The 18,666-nt window shown below is 44.0% G+C and overlaps 1 protein-coding gene across 7 annotated transcripts in view; it reads left to right on the top strand.

The window, feature by feature from the left end:
- The window catches only part of ZNF395 (zinc finger protein 395), a 44,151-nt gene that overhangs the window by 10,116 nt on the left and 15,369 nt on the right, over positions 1-18,666 (top strand). The gene's annotated exons all lie outside the window — the stretch shown is intronic.

Below are 18,666 nucleotides of genomic sequence, written 5' to 3'. Positions count from 1 at the left end.
GTATTTGGCAAGAAAGTGCTCTCTTTCCATGGAGTGAAGCAATTTGGGGGTGCAGGAAGTAGGGGATGACAGCTTTGGGTATATGTAAAAAATACAGGCAGGACGTGGTTTTTTAGAACTGAAGTTGGAAATGTTTTGCCCTTAATGATAAAGGTCTGCTTTATCTCAGTATCTTTGGGGCCTCACAGAGTATGGACCATGGGCTGGGTTTGTTGAATCGCTCAGAACTTCTTCCTTGGGCTGCTTACTGGAGGTATGGGAAACACTTAGACTATCGTATGCTTTTCTTTTTTTTTTTTAAAGCAAAGTATGATAAGAAATAACCGTTCACAGCCTTTTTTGTCCTTTGAGTGTAGGGAAGCCATAAAACTCTTTTAGTAAAAACAACCACTTTCAGTGGCTGGGTTTTTTTTTTTTTTTTTTTTTTTTGGTGCTTGCGGAATGAAAAACTCCCTCTCCTCTTTCTATTTTTCTTCTGCTGGAAATGAATTGCTCTTGGTGTGCCGTTCTTAAATTCATGTGTCCTCTATCCATTTTAATCTTGTTATCTATTTTTATGGTGACTGTCGCCATGGTACTCGAGCTCTTTACATAGCACAACAGAGATTTCAGATGTCTGATAGGACAGCTCAAAGTTCTGCTGCAGCCAGCAGAGAAACAGTGTCGGAGGAGCTTTTTTTTTTAATTGAGGTATAATTTGCATACACTGGAATGCTTAGATCTTAAGTATGCTGTTTAATCAGTTTTGACAAATGCGTTTTGAGACAGAACATTTCTATCACTGCAGACGTGTTCCCTGTGACCATTTCCAGATTACCGCCGCCACCCCCCCAGAAGTACCATAGCTCTGATCTCAGTCACCCTGGTTAGTTTTGCCTCCTAGGTTCTTAATATTAAAATGTTGGCTTTTTGAGTAGGGCTTTGAAGAGGCGGAAGAGTGTGTTTTAAAATCAGTAGTTTATATGGTTAGGTGGCCCTGGTAAGTAAATAATTTTTGGCACTCGTGTGCTCATGCATACAGATTCGTCCTCCTCATTAGTCCACAGGATCCAGATTAATGGTAGGAATTCTGATAAGAGTCTGAGGCACACACAACCAGGCCTAGGGTGGAATGTGTGCAGTTGGGCAGAGGCTGCCATTATTGGGTAGTGTGTGTTAGTTGCCTGTGTTGGAGAGGCAGAATGCTCAGCTAGAACTGCAGTTGCTCCTAGGACATCCCCTTGGGTTTCCAGAAGCCCCCCTGACATGCTTTCTCTCTTTCCCTGCCTCTTCCTTGAACTAGCATATAAATTTAATGATCCAAGGAGTTATAGTGTTGGGCTTGTAATAGTGTACAAGGTCTGTGTTGCAAAGCCCACTCCCTGCACTGCTGAGCTCTCAGCCTCCTGGAAAGCATGTGTCAGATTCAGATACAAATTGCTCTCAACACTTTACTGAAATGTATTGAAAAGGGTCAGTTTCTTCCTCCCTCCCCCCCCTTAAAAAAAACTTAAACAGTTAAATGCAGTTTTCATCACAGAGAATGCATGAATACATTCTCTGTAGAAAACAAAACAAAACAAAACAAAAACAAATGCTGACTTCCCAGAGGAAACAGAATCTTCTTGACAACCACTCCTAATCGCAGGCCTTCTCCAGAGGTTAACCTCTGTTAGAGGAGTTTGTTGGTAACTAGATGCTTTATGTACTTGTGTTAAAACAAGTTCAGCATGTTGGCTCCCCTGTCCCCCACTGCAGGACATCTTGGTGATTGCTTCCTGTTCGCCCATCTAGGACTTCCTGATTTTGTCTAACTCCTATCTCGCAGTCTTGAGAACCTTCCCCTAGTTGATGGGCATTTAAGTTATTTCCAAACTCTTTCGTATTATAAAGCTGTTACAGTAAACTTGGCTGCACATGCCTCTCTTTGTTCATCTAGGGTAGATACTAAGAGAAAGCAGTTGTTGGGTAATAGAGTGCTCTGATTTGAAATCTTAAGGAAGATACATTGCAAGGTCAGTTCCTAGCTTAGACCTGATTATAGGCCAGAGCATACTTGAAGTGCGTTCTGACATGAAGCGATTGTTCCTCCCTCCCTCGCTCACTCCTGCTCTCCTCTTCCCTTCCTGTTGACATGCAACGTTGTATTAGTTTCAGGTATATAACGTAGTGATTCAACAACCCTGTACTGCAACTGTAGCTACTGTCTGTCACCACACAATGCCATTACAATACATCGACTTCATTTCCTTTGCCATACCTTTCATCCCCTGACTTACTCGTTCCATTGCTGGAAGACTGTATCTCTCATTCCCCTTCACTCATTTTGCCTGTCCCCCTGCCCCTGGCCCCCGGCACCCATCAGTTCTATGTTTTTATGAATCTGATTCTGCTTTTTGTTTATTTGCTTTGTTTCTTAGATTCCATGGAGGAGTGAAATCATATGGTATTTGTCTCACATAGCATAATACCATTTAGATCTATCTCTGTTGTCGCAAATGGCAAGATCTCTCTCTCTCTCTCTCTTTTTTTTTTTTTTAAGATGTTTATTTGTTAGAGAGAGAGCTCAAGCAGGGGGGACGGCAGGCAGAGGGGGCAGACAGAGAAGCTCAGATGTGGGACTCGATCTGTGGACCCTGGGATCATGACCTGAGCCAAAGGCAGCCACTTGGCCAACTGAGACACCAAGGTGTCCCTCTTTTTTTTTTTTTTTTTTTAATGGCTGAGTAATACTCCTGTATATGTACCCTGCATCTTCTTTATCCTTCTGTGGACACGTGGGCTGTGTCCATATGTTGACTACTGTAAATAATGCTGCAGTAAACGTGGGGTGCATATATATTTTCGAATTAGTGTTTTCATTTTCTTTGGGTAAATACCCAGTAGCAGAATCAGATGGTATTTCTATTTTTAATTTTTTGAGGAAACTCCATACTGTTCACAGTGGCTGCACCAGTTTGCATTCCTGCCAACAGTGCATGAGAGTTCCTTTTTCTCTACGTCCTCACCAACGCTTGTGTGATCTATTACTTGATACTTTAAAAATTTTTTAAAAATTTCTTTCTGATTTTAGCCATTCTGACAGATGTGAGGTGATAGTTCATGATGGTTTTGATTTGCATTTCCCTGATGATGAGTGATACAGAGCATCTTTTCATGTATCTGTTGGTCAGCTGTATGTCTTCTTGGAGAAATGTCTATTCAGTTTCTCTGCCCAATTTTAATCAGATTATTTATTTTGGGGGTGTTGAGTTGTATAAATTCTTCGTGTATTTTGGATACTAACCCCTAATTGGTTATGTCATTTGCAAATATCTTCTCCCATTCAGTAGAGATTTTATTGGTTTCCATCATTGTGCAGAAACATTTAATTTTGATGTTGTCCCAGTAGTTTGTTTTTGCTTTTGTTTCCTTTGCCTCAGGAGGCAAATCTAGAAGAATATTGCTGAGGCCAGTGTCAAATAAATTACTGCCCATGTTCTCTTCTAGGATTTTTATAGCTTCAGGTCTCACATTAAGGTCTTGAATGCATTTCGAGTGTCTGTGTTTGGTGTAAGCCAGTGGTCATTCTTTTACAGGTAGCTGTACCTTCCTCCCAGCACCATTTATTGAAGAGCTCTCTTTTCCCTATTGTGTATTATTATTTTTTAAATTTTTATTTATTTTTAAAATTTCTTCTCAGTCTCCACCCTATTGTGTATTCTTGCCTCCTTTGTCATAGATGAATTGACCATACAAGCCTGGGTTTGCTTCTGGCCTATCTTCTGTTCTATTGATCTATGTGTCCATTTCTATGTCAGTACCATACTATTTTGTTTATTGCAGCTTTGTAGCATATCTTGAAATCTGGGATTATGATACATCCAGCTTTGTTCTTTCTCAAGATTGCTTTGAGTGTTCACAGCCTTTTATGTTTCCATACAAATTTTAGTATTGTTTGTTTTAGGTCTGTGAAAAATGCTGTTGGTGTTTTGACGGGGTTTGCATATGGGCATTTTAACAGTATTAATTCTTCCCATCCATGAGCATGAAATATCTTTCCATTTGTTTGTGTCATCTTAATAGTTTTCAGTGTGCAGGTCTTTCACCTCCTTGGTTGAATTTCTACCTAGGTATTTTACTCTTTTTTAATGTGGACATAAACGTAATTGTTTTCTTAATTTTTCTCTGTGCTTCTTTATTCTTAGTGTGTAGAAATACACCTGATTTCTGGGTATTAATTTTGTATCCTGCAACATTGAACTCATTCGTAATTTCTAATAGTTTTGATAGAGTTCTAGGGTTTTCTGCGTATAGTATTATGTCATCTGCAAAGTCACAGTTTACTTCTTCTCACCAATATGGGTGCCCCCCACCCCCCCGCCCCATGTCTGATTGCTACGGCTAGTATGAAGCAGTTGTTTCCTAAGACTAGGGCCGGGTTTAAGTTGTGCTACGTGTGTGGCTCCTTGGCCACCCCTCCGCCCCCGCCGGCTGTAGGTCAAGGCTGCTTGGCTACAACAGGTGGTGTTGGGAAGAGCCCGTCTGAGCCCCATCATTCATTCTTTCCGGTCTCCCTGAGGACTTTGGTCTGCATATTGGTCGTGGTTGTGTGGAGAGGAATCACAGGTTGGATGCATAGCACATTAGGACTCTGGATGGCAAATTCTCAGTCCAGTTCATTTCCAAACTGGAGACCTTCAGTGCATCTGTAATTCTTCTCGGTGACATCTTAAATGCTCAAGCCAAGGGCGAGGCACATTTGGAAGCATTTTAGCGTTCTTAAAAAAAAATCTAGAACGCTGTCATATTACTTTTATTAACAGTTTCATTTTATTTGGAGAAGGATGATGTGTGTCTCTCTGTATTTACACTTCTTGCCATGATCTCTGGATTTCCGAGAACTCCCTAGAAATCATGAAAATTCATCATGTCAGGCCAAATCCATGCCTGTAGGAGGCAGTGTGTCGAGGGAGGACTTGGCTGTCTCTCTCTTGAAGGCACCTCCGTGCTGGTGCTGCTGGTCACCTCACTGATGAGAGGCAGGGCCCTTTGCAGCTATAAGTATTAGACGGGGATTTGTCTTCAGATCCTTCATGCAGACATTAATGCAAATGGTTCTGGTTCTGATTCCAGGGGGACCCCCCTGTTGCGTTAAAACTCCTGTCCAAACCCAGTGATGCATTTACATAGTCTTCTTTTGGGGCGTTGAGGCATACGCTCCTCTAGTCTCTCTTGAGCATCAGCAGACGGTACCTCTTCTGTCATTTCAGGATTTGTTGACAAAGTTGGCACCCTGCCTTATCTCAGGGCCCTCCTGGCCTTGGTCTTTCTGGCCTCCTTAGCAAGTCTGCCCCATCACACAACCCATTTAGATGACTCTCCTCTGGTCTTATAGGTTGTCTTTTTTGGCGGGCAGCAGCCAGTGTTCTCAGTATGGATGAGTCTCTAATTTTATGGGGAAGAGGTAGGTGGGTAGTACGTTTGTTTTTAGTATTCTTGCCGTGGTGGTGGACAAAATGGTTTGTCTTTCTGTCTTTTGGCCTTGGTGATCACAGTAGTATGACAGTCTGATCTACAGTGACATTGAGGTTCTTTTATGAGGTTCTGATGATTGCCCTAGAGCTTTGACATGGCCTTGAGTGTTTTTTCCTTATATGTATTACATTTCCCTTGTCATTGTTATAATTTACTGGCTGCTTTTCCTCCTATTTGTTCAAAGTTTCCCTTGTAACCTTCCCATAAGTTTGGCTTAGCACTACTCAGAGTTTAGTATTTTTTTTCTTCTCTTTTTTTTCTGCCTATCATGTATCACGTACTCTGCAAGGAAGGGATGGTGCTTAGTACCTGAGGTGCATTTTTTCACTTTTTTTCCTAGGCTGCTTTGTCAGACCCAGTGAATCAGAATTTCCAGAAAGAGGAGCTTGGGGACCCTTTAAAACCAAGAGACTGTTGAAAACAAAGCTGCATTGCTTCTCCAAAGCCCCAAATAATCTTTGGAGTAGGAGCCAGTGTTTTCCTCCTTTTATAGTGAGGAAACAGACAAAGAGAGGCAGGTGATTTGCCCAAGGTCACACATTGGGAAGTTCGAGTTTGTTTGCAACCCTGACTCTTTCGCTCTGCATTCTCTTGGGCAAATTTATAATAAGTGTTAGATAGTAATTTTAGTCCTGACCCTGAGTGAGCCCCATGCTTGACACTTTGCTCTCACAATGCCCATTTCATTTCCTCTTCTGCGGACTGAACCACCACCACCACCACATGAACCTCTCGGTGACTCAAGTTTTTCCTAACAAGGAGCCTGTAAGAGGTCATGTAGTCTAGCCTCTTCCTCCTCTTCCTCGATGCATAGATCTCCCGTATAATAGAGTAGAAAGAGCAGAATCTGAACCAGACATATCTGAGCTCCTGTCTTGGTTCAGTCACGTCGTGCTCTGTGGCCTTGGGCACATGACTCAACGTGTGTGAACCTCAGTATCCTTACCTGTAAAATGGAGAAGACAGTAGTCTTTCTCTTTGGGATTATTCAAAGGGTGAAATGTGATGCAGTACATGAAATGCTCAGCAAGTGACTGGCACATAAGCCTTTGGAACCTTCCAGAAGGAGCATCAGTCTTCAAAAGGCTGTTTGTTATAGAGAAGAGCCCCTGTTTTTCTCTTTCCGGTTTATTCTGTAACAGTTCTAATGATGTAGTTAGACACAGTTTTGTTTCTTGTGTACATGGAAGTGCCTTTTTCCTCAAAGGCTCTAGTCCTCTGGTGGCCCCCCAACTACCCGCTACGTGAGCGGCCTCCTTGATCGTCCTTGAAGCAGGCAGGAGCTCACCAGCGCCATGTAACCACGGCTTGTGTGTCTTGGCCTACTGAGTGCTGATTTCATCCTTCACTTCTCTCAAAACTCATGAGTGTGAGCCATCTGGTCTCTGTGATTGATCCACATTTATTTTGTCACTTTGGCTTAGACCATCCTCACCAGTGAGCACTCTGCCTGATGCCATTAACCTGTCCATTTCAGGGAAGACATTCACAAGTGGACACCCCAGTGTCCTGAGCCAAGACCGGGGTGAAGCCGCATTCAGCCAGTTTCTCCGTCTCTGTTTTGTCTTTGAACCCAGCCTCAGCCACGTAATTTTTGGGGCATGAAGACTCCCGAAACAGCCTTCTCTGGAGAAGGGGACTCCCTGAATGGTTGTGCTCTGGGCAAGCCCCTCCCCGATGGTGTTCATTTTTCACCATGTATTTAAACAGTCTTCTTGATGGTGTCTCTACTTGCTTCACTTATACTGACTTTCTTTTTTCTGGAGGAGTGTGTCTGTCTCCCTCACCCTCCAGTCACCCAGCAGACTATTTTTTTTTTTTTTAAATATTCATAGCATACTTTCTTTCGGCTTAATTAACTTATGTCAAACACTTAAAATTTTAACATGCACATTCATTTAACTTTTTGAGCTTCATCCTGAAAACCATTTTTTTTTTTTTTTAATCAGACTTCCATGTCAGAGTGCTGGATGCTTTTTGCCTTTTCCTGAAATAAGCAAATTCTGATGCATTCATCTAATTATACCGCACAAAGATAGGAACTTGCTCTGGAACCATCCACATGCAGAGGTATGGTCCAGGTGGGAGCTCCGTTTGCCCAACATTCTCTAAAGGCAGGGGCTGACCCTTGGGCTTCTTCGTCATTCTGGGCAGTTCGTCAGTTAAGAGTCTGGCACCTGTGTGGAGCATCAGCATGTTTTTATAAACGTTGTTTGTGTTCTGGGGTGCCCCTCTCCCTGGGTCTCTGAGGGAGTGGGTGCTGAGTTGTTTCCCATTTGGGTCTGCCCTGGTGTGGGCAGAGTCTGGGTCTTGGACAGCTGGAATCCGAGACTGAAGTGTCTGTGGGTGGGGTACAGATTGGGGAGGCTGCCACTGGAGGGTGCTCGGGGAGGCCGGTTGGGTTCCGCCTCCCGGAGCTTTGGCAGCAGGCCCTGATTCACCCTGGGCAGGGCACCAAGAGAGATTTTGGCTCTGGGGAGTGGAGCGGGATTTGGGCCTGTGTGTGAGCGGGTGGGGGCGGGGGCAGGTCACGTGGGCGAGGGGCAGTGGCCCGGGTCCTGACTTGGAACTGCAGTGGCAGAGCTGTCTGGCTGGGTGTTGAACTCTAAGCCCTGATCCCTGGGGTGGTTGACTGGAGCCAGCAGGCCTCCAGATGGAATCTGTTGGACTTCTGGGTTCCCCTCATCCTGCTGAAATCAGTTTTGTTGTGATTTCCATTAGTCAGTGGCTCACCCGTAGTTTACTTTTGGATTTCCTTTGGAGTCAGTAGTTGTATTACGGTTCTGGTATTACGGTCCTTTGCTGAGTGCGATTCCCAGATGCCAGTGCGACAGTGACCACTGAGCCTTCTGAGCCATCTATTGCGTAATGAACGTAGCTAATCTAACACTGTCTAGAGTAAGGGAATAGGGCAAGGGAACACATCTGTCGCGTGCTGGGTACTTCCAGATTCTGGATACGTTTCTCATTATCTACAGGTGAGGCAGGAAACGAGGCTCCAGAGTGGTGGCTGAGTGTCGCAGGTCACACAGGTGGAGGTGACTGGCTCTCATAATCCTGTCTACCGTCTCTTCTCTCCCTGGAGAAGTGCCTCTGCAGCGAATGCTCCTCTGCAGGCTGGCTGTCCATTTTGGTGAGGCGTGTTCAGCCCCTCAGCATCCTACAGCCTTTCCCCCTCCGCCATGGCAACTCGGGGATAGGGAGCGTTCCTGCTGGTTTTGGAGGGTTCTCCCCTCTCAGAGCAGAGCAGAGTCTCCCAGGAGAAGATAATAGAGCAACAGGGTGAGGGGCTGCCCCCCCGCCCCCCAGTCTGGAAACAGAAAACCTGATAGTTCATGGGGGAGTGGGAATAAAGGAAAAGTTGGATTAAAAGTTGGTCTGTAGAAGCCTGGCACTCCCCCTACTGATCAGACAGCTCTGTAGCCATTGGCCAGTCAGCCATTCTGGTCTTAGAACAAATTCTGGTGTTAGCTCCTATTTCAGGATTTAAGTGCTTCCAGCTACTACAGTATTCTGTTGTGCCAATATTACATGTTTCTTGTGATTTATAATTTCTGAGATTACAGTTTACTTCCCATTAGCTTACATTTTAGACTGGTGCCTCCCAGATGACCTTTGGGTTCCTGAGAGGTATTTGGGTAGGTATTCCCGGTCCCTTTCCTTACCTATTAACCTTTCTTGGTTAGGTGTCTCTGAGTTGACCAATCTTGTCTGCATGTGCATGGTTTCTTATCTTTAATTTGGGGTCTCACACTGGTGGTGCACTCCCCAGACCAGGTGGCACCCGAAGCCCTGTGTGCTCTGATCAGCCCTCACAGGAAAGGGTTGCTGTCCTTTTATTAAGATGCTGGTTCCAGCGAGGCAAGTCAGTAGGTGGCTGTCACCCTCCTTACAGGCCCCACTGTCGTGACTAGTATTTTTTCCAGTTTTATTGAGGATCAGCTGAGATACATCACTGCAGAAGTACAGTGTGATGGGTTGCTTTATGTATTTTGTGAAACAATTATCACAAGGGATTCAGCTAACATTTGTCTTAATGCTGATTCAGTGAAAAGAAAGAAGAAAGGGAGAAAAGTGTTCTTGTGATGAGTACTCTCAGACGCTATTCTCTTAGCACCTTTGCTGTAGATCACCCAGCAGTGGTGGCTCTAGGCTTTGCGTGGACGTCACATCCCCCATACTTATTTATCTTATCACTGGGACCTTGTGTCTCTTGGCTACCTTCCTCTGATGCCCCGCCCCACCATCCCCCTACCTCTGATAACCACAGGTCTGATCTCTTTTTCTCTGAGTTCTTGTTTGCTTGTATTGCTCTTGTTTTTATTTTAGATTTCACGTGGAAGTGAGATCATACCTTATATGTCTTTCTCTGACTTATTTCACTTAACACAATGCCTTCAGGGTCTGTCCGTGTTATTGCAAATGGTGGGATTTCCTCATTTTTCATGGCTGAATAATAGCCCACAGTAGATAATATACATCTTCTTTATTCATCTGTCAGTGGACATTTAGCTTGTTTCCATGTCTTAGCTACTATAAGATAATGCTGCTATGAACACAAGGGTTAATTTTTTTTTTTAACCTTTGGATAAATTCCTAACAGTGGAATTCCTGGATCATAGTCTGTTTTTAATTTGTGAGGAACCTCCATACTCTCTTCCCCAGTGGCTGTACAAGTTTACATTCCCACCAGCAGTGCACAGGGCTCCCTTTTCTCCCCATCCTTGCCAGCGTTGGTTACCTCTAGTCTTTTGGAAGATGATTCTTCAGACAGGTGTGAGGTGATATCTCATTGTGGTTTTACTTTGTGTTTTTCTGATGATGAGCAACGTTGACCATCTTTCCATGGCCTTCCATATGTCGTCTTCTTTTTTTTTTTAAAGATTTTATTTATTTATTTGACAACAGAGATCACAAGTAGGCAGAGAGGCAGGCAGAGAGGGGGCGGGTAGCAGGCTCCCTGTCGAGCACAGAGCCTGATGCGGGGCTCCATCCTAGGACCCTATGACCATGACCTGAGCCAAAGGCAGAGGCTTAACCCGCTGAGCCACCCAGGCACCCCACCTCCATATATCTTCTTTGGAGAAATGTCTGTTTGGGTCCTTTACTCATTTTTTTTTTTTTTAAAGATTTTAATTTATTCATTTATTTGAGAGAGAGAGAGCACAAGCATGCAGAGAGAGAGAAGAGGATGCAGGCTCCCTGCTGAGCAGAGAGCCCGATGCGGGGCTCGATCCCAGGACCCTGAGATCATGACCTGAGCCGAAGGCAGAGGCTTTAACCCACTGAGCCACCCAGGCATCCCGCTTTAGTCATTTTTGATTAGGTGATTTGAGGATTTTGTTTGTTTGCTCACTGTTCAGTTATATGAGTTCTTTATATGTTTCGGATAATGTTTTGGATATTAACCCCATATCAGGTATATGGTTTGTAAATATTCTTTTTTCCCCCTTCTGTCTGTTGTCCCTAGGGAATGTGATTATTCATTCAAATGACTATTGAAATCCAAATAGTTTCTACTTCAACCACTTAAATGAAAAAAGAAATACATAGAGAGTATATTTCTCTGCCTTCCTAAAGGAGAACATCAGAAAGCCTTTTTTTTTTTTTTTTTTTTTTTTTTTTGGTCTTGGGATTGGCACCTTGGGCATCATTACTGCAAGACTTCCCTTTCTGGCATGTGTGCTACTCAGGGCCTTATGCTAATGGATTGTTAGGCTTTTTAAATTCTCACCTCCATGTTTCATATTTTTGGGGGTGGTTGTTATGTTGCCAGCTTGTGCTTTTTGTTACCATAAATGGTTCTAATAGGTCCTTTCTTCCCAATGAAACTCACACTTTCCTCTTCACAGTCTTAGGAGGATCAGGCAAGGCCATGGGAAGGTATGGGAGCTGTGAACTCCAGAGCCTTCCATCCTGAGACCCCGTCCTGCTGCTGGGTCTCCACTTGTGGAAAAAACAGAACTACTTCAGAGAGGATCCAGGAAAGCTGCAGATGCCACAGCTTGTTAGCTTGGACAAATAACATGACCTTGAGGAATCTCAGTTTTTTGAGCTATAAAATGGGGATTGTATCGTCCCTCCGTATTTTCTTGAGTTTCCGGGAGGTCAGGAGGCAAAGGAAGTCTGCAAATGTATGTGTTAAAGGGAGTGTAAACCCAAGTGCCATTCAGACAGCACCTGGTGGTTTGAGTTAATGAGCAGGTCTCTTGTATGCTTCCTTTAAAAACTGCTGGAGAGAATGGTTAGTTCTCTAGGAGATACTCAGCTCCTGGTTTTCTTCCTCCCACTGGGCTCTGGGTAAAATGCCGAGTCAGCAATCACTCCTCTCCACGCCTCCTTCTGGAACGCTCACATAGTTTTAGCACAGTTCAGATCAGGTTTAACCACAGTGCACGCACACACGTACACATGTGTGCTCTCCCTCCCCCCATGCATGTACAAAAACAGTGCTACACAAACCCTCTGCCTCACACGGCATATTCGCAAGCATGTTTTTACCTGTGCCTTCTTCCTTACATAGAATTCTCTGCCTGTTTTCAAGAAAACACAACAGTGTCAGAACTGAGTTCTAACAGTAAACCTCCTCCTTTGCTTTTGATACTCTGTCGTCATTTTAGGGCAAGCAGCACGTATATTTCTTAGGGCACATTATTTTTGGAATCTGGGGCTTTCCCTACCCATAGGGATATCATCCACTTAAAACCCTAAACCTAAAAAAAGAAGAAAAAAAAAATCCTAAATCTGATGGGATTTTTTTTGTCTGTGTCCTCAAAGGGCTTACAGTCTAAGGGAGATGCAGTCCTCCTGGCACTAGTAGACATTCTTACAGATTCCTGATGACCAGCACCCATGTGCTGGGCACTGGCCCAAGAATGTTTTAATACCCAGCAGTGTATGCAGGAGACAGCAGTGCATGAAAGGCACCTCGGTGGTTTTGAAAGCAAATGGGGAGCTAGGTGTGAAGGAAGGGGAAGTGCACTTGTTCCTGGGTAGGACTGTGAGAACAGCTTTTGTTCCCTGCTGGCTGTGCAAACAGAATGATCTCCTTGACTTGGACTGAATGATGGTTGTGCAGTCAGACCAACAAAAGTGTTTGCTGATCATGGTCCTTTAGCATTTGCTAGGGAAAATTTGGTGTAACCAGATCAGATGACCTATTTCTATGGCCCATCTGCTGGAATATGAAAATAGCACTGCTATTTGGGACTTTTACTTTTTCTTTCCATTATTCTATTACATCTATTACTAACAATAATGGAAGGCTGGGTGCTCACTTAGAGGGGATGCTGTGGGGAGGATTCCAGCCCTGAATGGGAGTTGGGCAACCTTTAAGGTCCCTGTCAGCCTTGCTGGTCTGTAATTTTTAATTTTGCTGATGGTCTAAACCATCATACACAAATGGAGTGTAATCTAGCTTTTAAAAACCTACAGTAAAAGATGATGATTAGAATGCTCCAAGAATCCAAAGAGTCATTTTTCAAACAGTTGATTTAGAAATGTTGGTATTGAGTCAGTCACTAACATACTCAGTGTGTTATATCTTAAACTTGTATTGTAAAAAATTGAAAATTTTGGAATGGTGTAATAACATAACTTGAGGGGTCTAAAAGTTTTAACTGAGGCCCTTGGCTATTCTCAAAGGGGTTTCTGTGAAAAGCCAGGCTGTATAGAAGCTTCTGGAAAGAAAGGTCAGTATATGCCCAGTGAAGTGAGTATTTTTTTCCTTTTTCTGGAGTAGGCATTGGGGGGGGTGGTGGGTGGTGGGTGGGGTGGGGAATTAAGCCTGAGAACCACCAGGCACCATTTGGATGGTGATAACATAGGGGTATGGCAACTTACTTTTGCTAGGGCTGAAGGTGACCAGAAGACTAAGAGGATCATAGACGTATTTGCATATAATCATAAATATGTTGTAAATGCACATGGCATCTCTCAGCAGGGGTCATCCCTGGCTAAGCATTGCTGAAAAATGAGTTGTTTGGGAATCCTATATCCTGATAAGTTCTGTTGTAAAATGATAGCTGTGGTTTGCTACAATATTTTGACCTTTGGATGAGCTTAGATAGTCACTTGAAGAAAATTTTCAAGTTAAAACTTGACTTGATTTACGGGACTCCTGGGTGGCTCAGCCAGTTGGGCGGCTGCCTTCGCTCAGGTCATGATCCTGAGGTCCTGGGATTGAATCCCACATCAGGCTCCTTAGCCTGGATCCTGTTTCTCCCTCTGCCTGCTGCTCCCCTGCTTGTACTCACTTTCTGATTAAAAAAGAAAAACAAAAAATAAAAAAAACCTTTATAGCTTTAAAGGAAAAAAAAATTAGCTTTCTGATAAGATAATAAGAAGGATACACAAAATATTAGCCAAAGAATGAAAAACTCAAACTGTTGTTCTGTGTAGTAGTTACCAGTGAAGATCATAAAATGGAAAGCTGAGGTTTAGTAGGGAATCCGAAACTCCTGGCAGAGGGTTGGTGTCCCTCCCCATGTTCATTAGACAGGCAGCAAGCACCTGAGATTTAACAAATGGGAGTCTTATTCCAAGCTTCCTTCTCCTTCAGCAACAACAGCACACCCCAAGAAACGTCATTAGGTGTGTGTTGAATTGTGTTGACTTACGACCTGCCTCCTGGAAGTATGGCTAGGGGTGGACTGTGAGGCCAGGAAGTGGACTGCCTGGCTTGCTGCAGTGTCTTTGGGTGGGAGGAGAGAGCAGCCATTGTGCATGAGCACGTGTGTACACACACACACACACACACACACACACGTGCTGAGACAGGTGGTTGTCCAGCAACAGTCACATGTCAGATAGCAATTTGCAACTCAGAACCACAGAAAGGGGTAGTTTTCCTATTGTCTGTTGCAGTCATTTAACTGATGGCAGATGTCCTCATTAAGGGCTATTAGTACATCAGAAGTGTTTGCTGAGGTTAACCCCTTTTGGACATTGACCAAAATACAAGGGCAGCCCCCCATGTATTAATGATAGCAGCAGGGATGAGAAGCACAGAAAGGCTCAGGATCCCTTTAAAACTGTCCATCAGCTGGGAAGGCGTTTTTAGCATAGGTTTATGCTTCCATCAAGGAATTCCTTCACTAACTTCATAAAGTGGGATTGGGGTGTGTGTTGAAACACTGTTACTGTTACCCTGAAGTAGTGGTTTCTTTTTGCTACATTAGAATACTATAGCAAATTAGGGCATGGCTGTTTATATGGACTGATTGCTCCCTAGGAAAAAACCAAAGGGAGTGAATAGAAGTAGAGATGAGGAGAGAGGGGTTTGAAGGAGGCTGTAGTTAGATGAATAGAAGTGTACTGGGAGGTAAGGTGGGAGCCATTTCCCTGGAGATGGAAATTCACAGGTGATCCTGGCAGGTCAGTGTAGATCCAGAGCTACCCTGGTCCCCTGACTCACCTGTGTGACAAACCCCTGTAGGTGCTTCAGGTCATTTCTGAATCCCTGAGGGACTATGTTGATTATAGTGTACATAAAATGCCATGTCCATAAAATAATGAGAATAATGATGAACCCAAGAGAGGCATCGATTCACCCCAGGCGATGCTGCCCGGTCTGTATTTAGTCTAGATTTGTATTCTTCACGTCCATGCTATCCATCCCCAGTATAAACTCAGGTAAAATGTTCCTTAACATTTGGGATTGTCATGTTATCTCTTTTTGCTCTCCGAGAGGCAGTATATGTGTAAAGGTCTTCTGAACCACTAAATGATTAACAGTGGCTTGGACTGTTTAACAGGGTCCACACTAAAGCATTGACCTTTATTTTATAGGTCGGAGGCTAAGTGGAGAAGAGATTTTCAAGGAAAGAAAGTGCACAACGAATGGAAAAGAGAGACTTGTAGGAATGAGAGCTAGTTTTTTTTCTGTTGAGGTTCATTGACATAGGAAAAAAAATACCGTGTAGGTAAAAAGCAGTGTAATTGACTTGTATTTTAAGAGATCCCACACGTACTAGAAATACCCCACCCGGAGCATGGGTTCCTGTTTGTGTAGCCTCCCCAAGCTAACCTCTCTGGCGCTCAGTTTCCTCATCAGAAATAGAAGACTGTTGTTGCTCTCAAGTCATTTCTGAGGATTTAATTAAGTACAGTCTGTGAAAGCTAGTGCCTACTTGGTACTTAAAAAAGGCAGTTTCCCTTCCGTTTTTCTCTTCTGCTTTTAAAAATTAAGATGTGGGCATCCTATAAATAAATCAGATAATAAAATGCATTTCAGTGGAATTGGGCCAGTTAAAGGAGAAAGGCCAGAGAATGCAAGCAAAAGCACGTGAGGATGAGCTGGGAGTGGACAAGTTCACCAGTTTGCACAGATCCAGCAAAGCGTTCACAAACCAAGGGAAAAGTATTCTTTAAATTTAAAAAGAAAAAGGCTTAGAAAAACATTGTCAGAGTCTGTTAGCCAAATATTTCAGGCCCCATCTGAAGACTGGAAGCCCAGGAATTTTGGAAATACTATCCTTTCTTCATTTTCAGTGGTAGAAACCTCAAACTTCCTGCGGTGGAAAGTGGGGGTGGCCACTGTATTTTTTTTTTGGTTAAGGAAAGCTTTGGGTATTTTTTTTTTCTTTCCCCGGATGGGTGCTGCCATCTGATGTCTCCAAGTGGCATTGCGGTTTCGCCTCTAGCTTTTAGGAGCCCTCTGAAATTAACCTGAAAGTGATAGGTTCTTGTTTCTGGCTTGAGGCTCCAAGGATGAAGGTGGGTGACTGCTCTCTGAAACTGTGTGAGCTTGGATATATCATTTTTTTTTTTTTTTTAATGGTAAAGAATTTTCTCCTTAGGGACGCCTGGGTGGCTCAGTTGGTTGAGCAGCTGCTGCTTTTGGCTCAGGTCATGATCCCAGCGTCCTGGGATCGAGTCCCATATCGGGCTCCTTGCTCAGTAGGGAGCCTGCTTCTCCCTCTGCCTCTGCCTGCCATTCTGTCTGCCTGTGCTCACTCTCTCTGACAAATAAATAAATAAATAAATAAATAAAAAGAATTTTCTCCTTAAATTTTTCTTCTTTTGTGTGTTAAAGCTTCTCAGTAGTGTTCCTGGATGTGAAGTCACCAGACAACTAAACAGGAACTCTATAGGATGCTGGTGACTGTAACCTTTTCTTGTTTTTTGCTTTCTAGGGAAATCATGGCGATGATACCATGCTATCTGATTCCATCTGATTCTGATACCATGCTCTCTGAAGTTTGTAAAATATATTTCTAAATGAGCCAAACATTTTCCCTCAATATTTACATTAAAGATTTATTTATTTATTTAGAGCATGAGTAGGGGAAGGGATAGAGGAAGGGAGAGAATCGAAGCAGACCCTGTGCTCAGTGCAAAGCTGGAACTGCCTGTCCCCATTAGGTGTGAAAGTAATGTCTTATGTACAAGAGGTGTTCAGAGATGAGCTGTCCAGATGACCTGGGAGTTAGGACTTGTTACCCCCAGTGGGAAAAAAAGGGACCATTTGTCATCTTTTTAAGAATATGAAAGTTAAGGACGCCTGGGTGGCTCAGTTGGTTAAGCAGCTGCCTTCGGCTCAGGTCATGATCCCAGCGTCCTGGGATCGAGTCCCACATCAGGCTCCTTGCTCCGCAGGGAGCCTGCTTCTCCCTCTGACTCTGCCTTCCACTCTGTCTGCCTGTGCTCGCTCTTGCTCTTTCTCTCTCTGACAAATAAATAAATAAAATCTTTAAAAAAAAAAAAAGAATATGAAAGTTAAGTCTCTTATAGAATTATGTGGAAGTCTGTGTCCAAAATGTTCATTTCGGGGAGCCTGGGTGGCTCGGGTCACAATCTCAGGGTCCTGGGATGGAGCCCCACGTCGGGCTCTCTGTTTATCGTGGAGCCTGCTTCCCCCCCACCCCACCTGCCTCTCTACCTACTTGTGATCTCTCTCTATCAAATAAATAAAATCTTTAAAAAACAAAAACAAAATGTTCATTTCCCTGAATCTGGAACTAGAGTGGACTTCATTCTAATAACATTACTTTGAATTTCTGTCCCACTTGGCAGGTTGTAAAGATCTTGTACAGCGGTGTTCTCATGTGCTCCTCCAAGGTGCTGGTGAGGGGAGCATTAGTGTTGTGACTTGTAGGTGAGGACCCACAGGCTCCGAGTGGGTCCTGCCCAGGGGGCCTGAGGGCAGCTCTGTGTTTTCCCTCCCTTAGCAGGGAGGCTGCAGGTCAGGGGAAGGATTTCCCTAGTCAGCCTGTTGACTGATACAGATCACTGAGGGATCTGGAAGCTAGAGTTCTTGTTTTCTGGAGTGGTGTAGATGGATCAAGGTCAAGGAGTGGCCAGCACTAAGAACTCCTGAGGGTCCCACCCAGCCCTGGGGCTGACTGAGTGCCTGGGTGTTTAGAACCCCTCTTCTCAGGCAGGAGGGTGTTGGCTAATGAAATATCGTTACAATCTCCTTCCTAGCTTTTCCCTCTCTAGTGTGTGGAAGGCAAGTGCTACTCAGTTCCCCGCTTTCTACAGTTTGATAATTGGGGGTACAGGGATGCCTCAGAGTATCCTGAAATGACACGTGCTGGTTTTCACAACAGCTCCTGTTTATGGTGGGATGAACCCACCAAGGCCTGGAATAGTCTTCCTTGGTCTGGATCTGGGCTGTGGTCCTGCGATTCTGTCACCCCTTAGTGCATTAGTAGCCTAACGCCAGGTGCTGTTGGAGAGAGTCTTCAGGCCACTCTGATTCGGTGAGGAGAGCCAGATTGTAGTCAGGAAACCAGATCTCCTTCAGGCTGTAGTACCATCCACTTTTCTTACTGCGAACAAGTCTCTTAAGCTCTCGGTGTTAGTTTCTTCAAGTGTAAAAGGAGGAGAGTTAGCATCTCATTTCTGTGGCTCTTTGCAACTTTGAAGCCAGCTAAGCTGGAGAGTCTGCAAGTCTCTGACAGATGTGCTTGTGCTCTGACTTAGTGATGCCGTATATAGGAACCTGACCTAAGGAAGCATCGTTGGTGTGTGTCTGCGGAGGTTGAGCTCAGATGATGCTCCTGCAGGCAGAGCAGATGAGACAGCAGCATAGAGGACTCAGGCCTCAGGGACAATAAAGGGTTTGTTAAGTTAGCAGTGATGCACCTGCTTAAGAAAATATAGTGTGGTTTTGTTTTTGTTGTTTTTATTGAATAATGTTAAGTGATAGGGTAAAATCTACAGAAG

The sequence above is a fragment of the Mustela nivalis genome (genome assembly GCF_964662115.1).
Source record: "Mustela nivalis genome assembly, chromosome: 4".
Classification (NCBI taxonomy): Eukaryota; Metazoa; Chordata; class Mammalia; order Carnivora; family Mustelidae; genus Mustela; species Mustela nivalis.
Note: the sequence above shows the minus strand (reverse complement) of the source record. Positions and strands in the feature narration are given on the sequence as shown.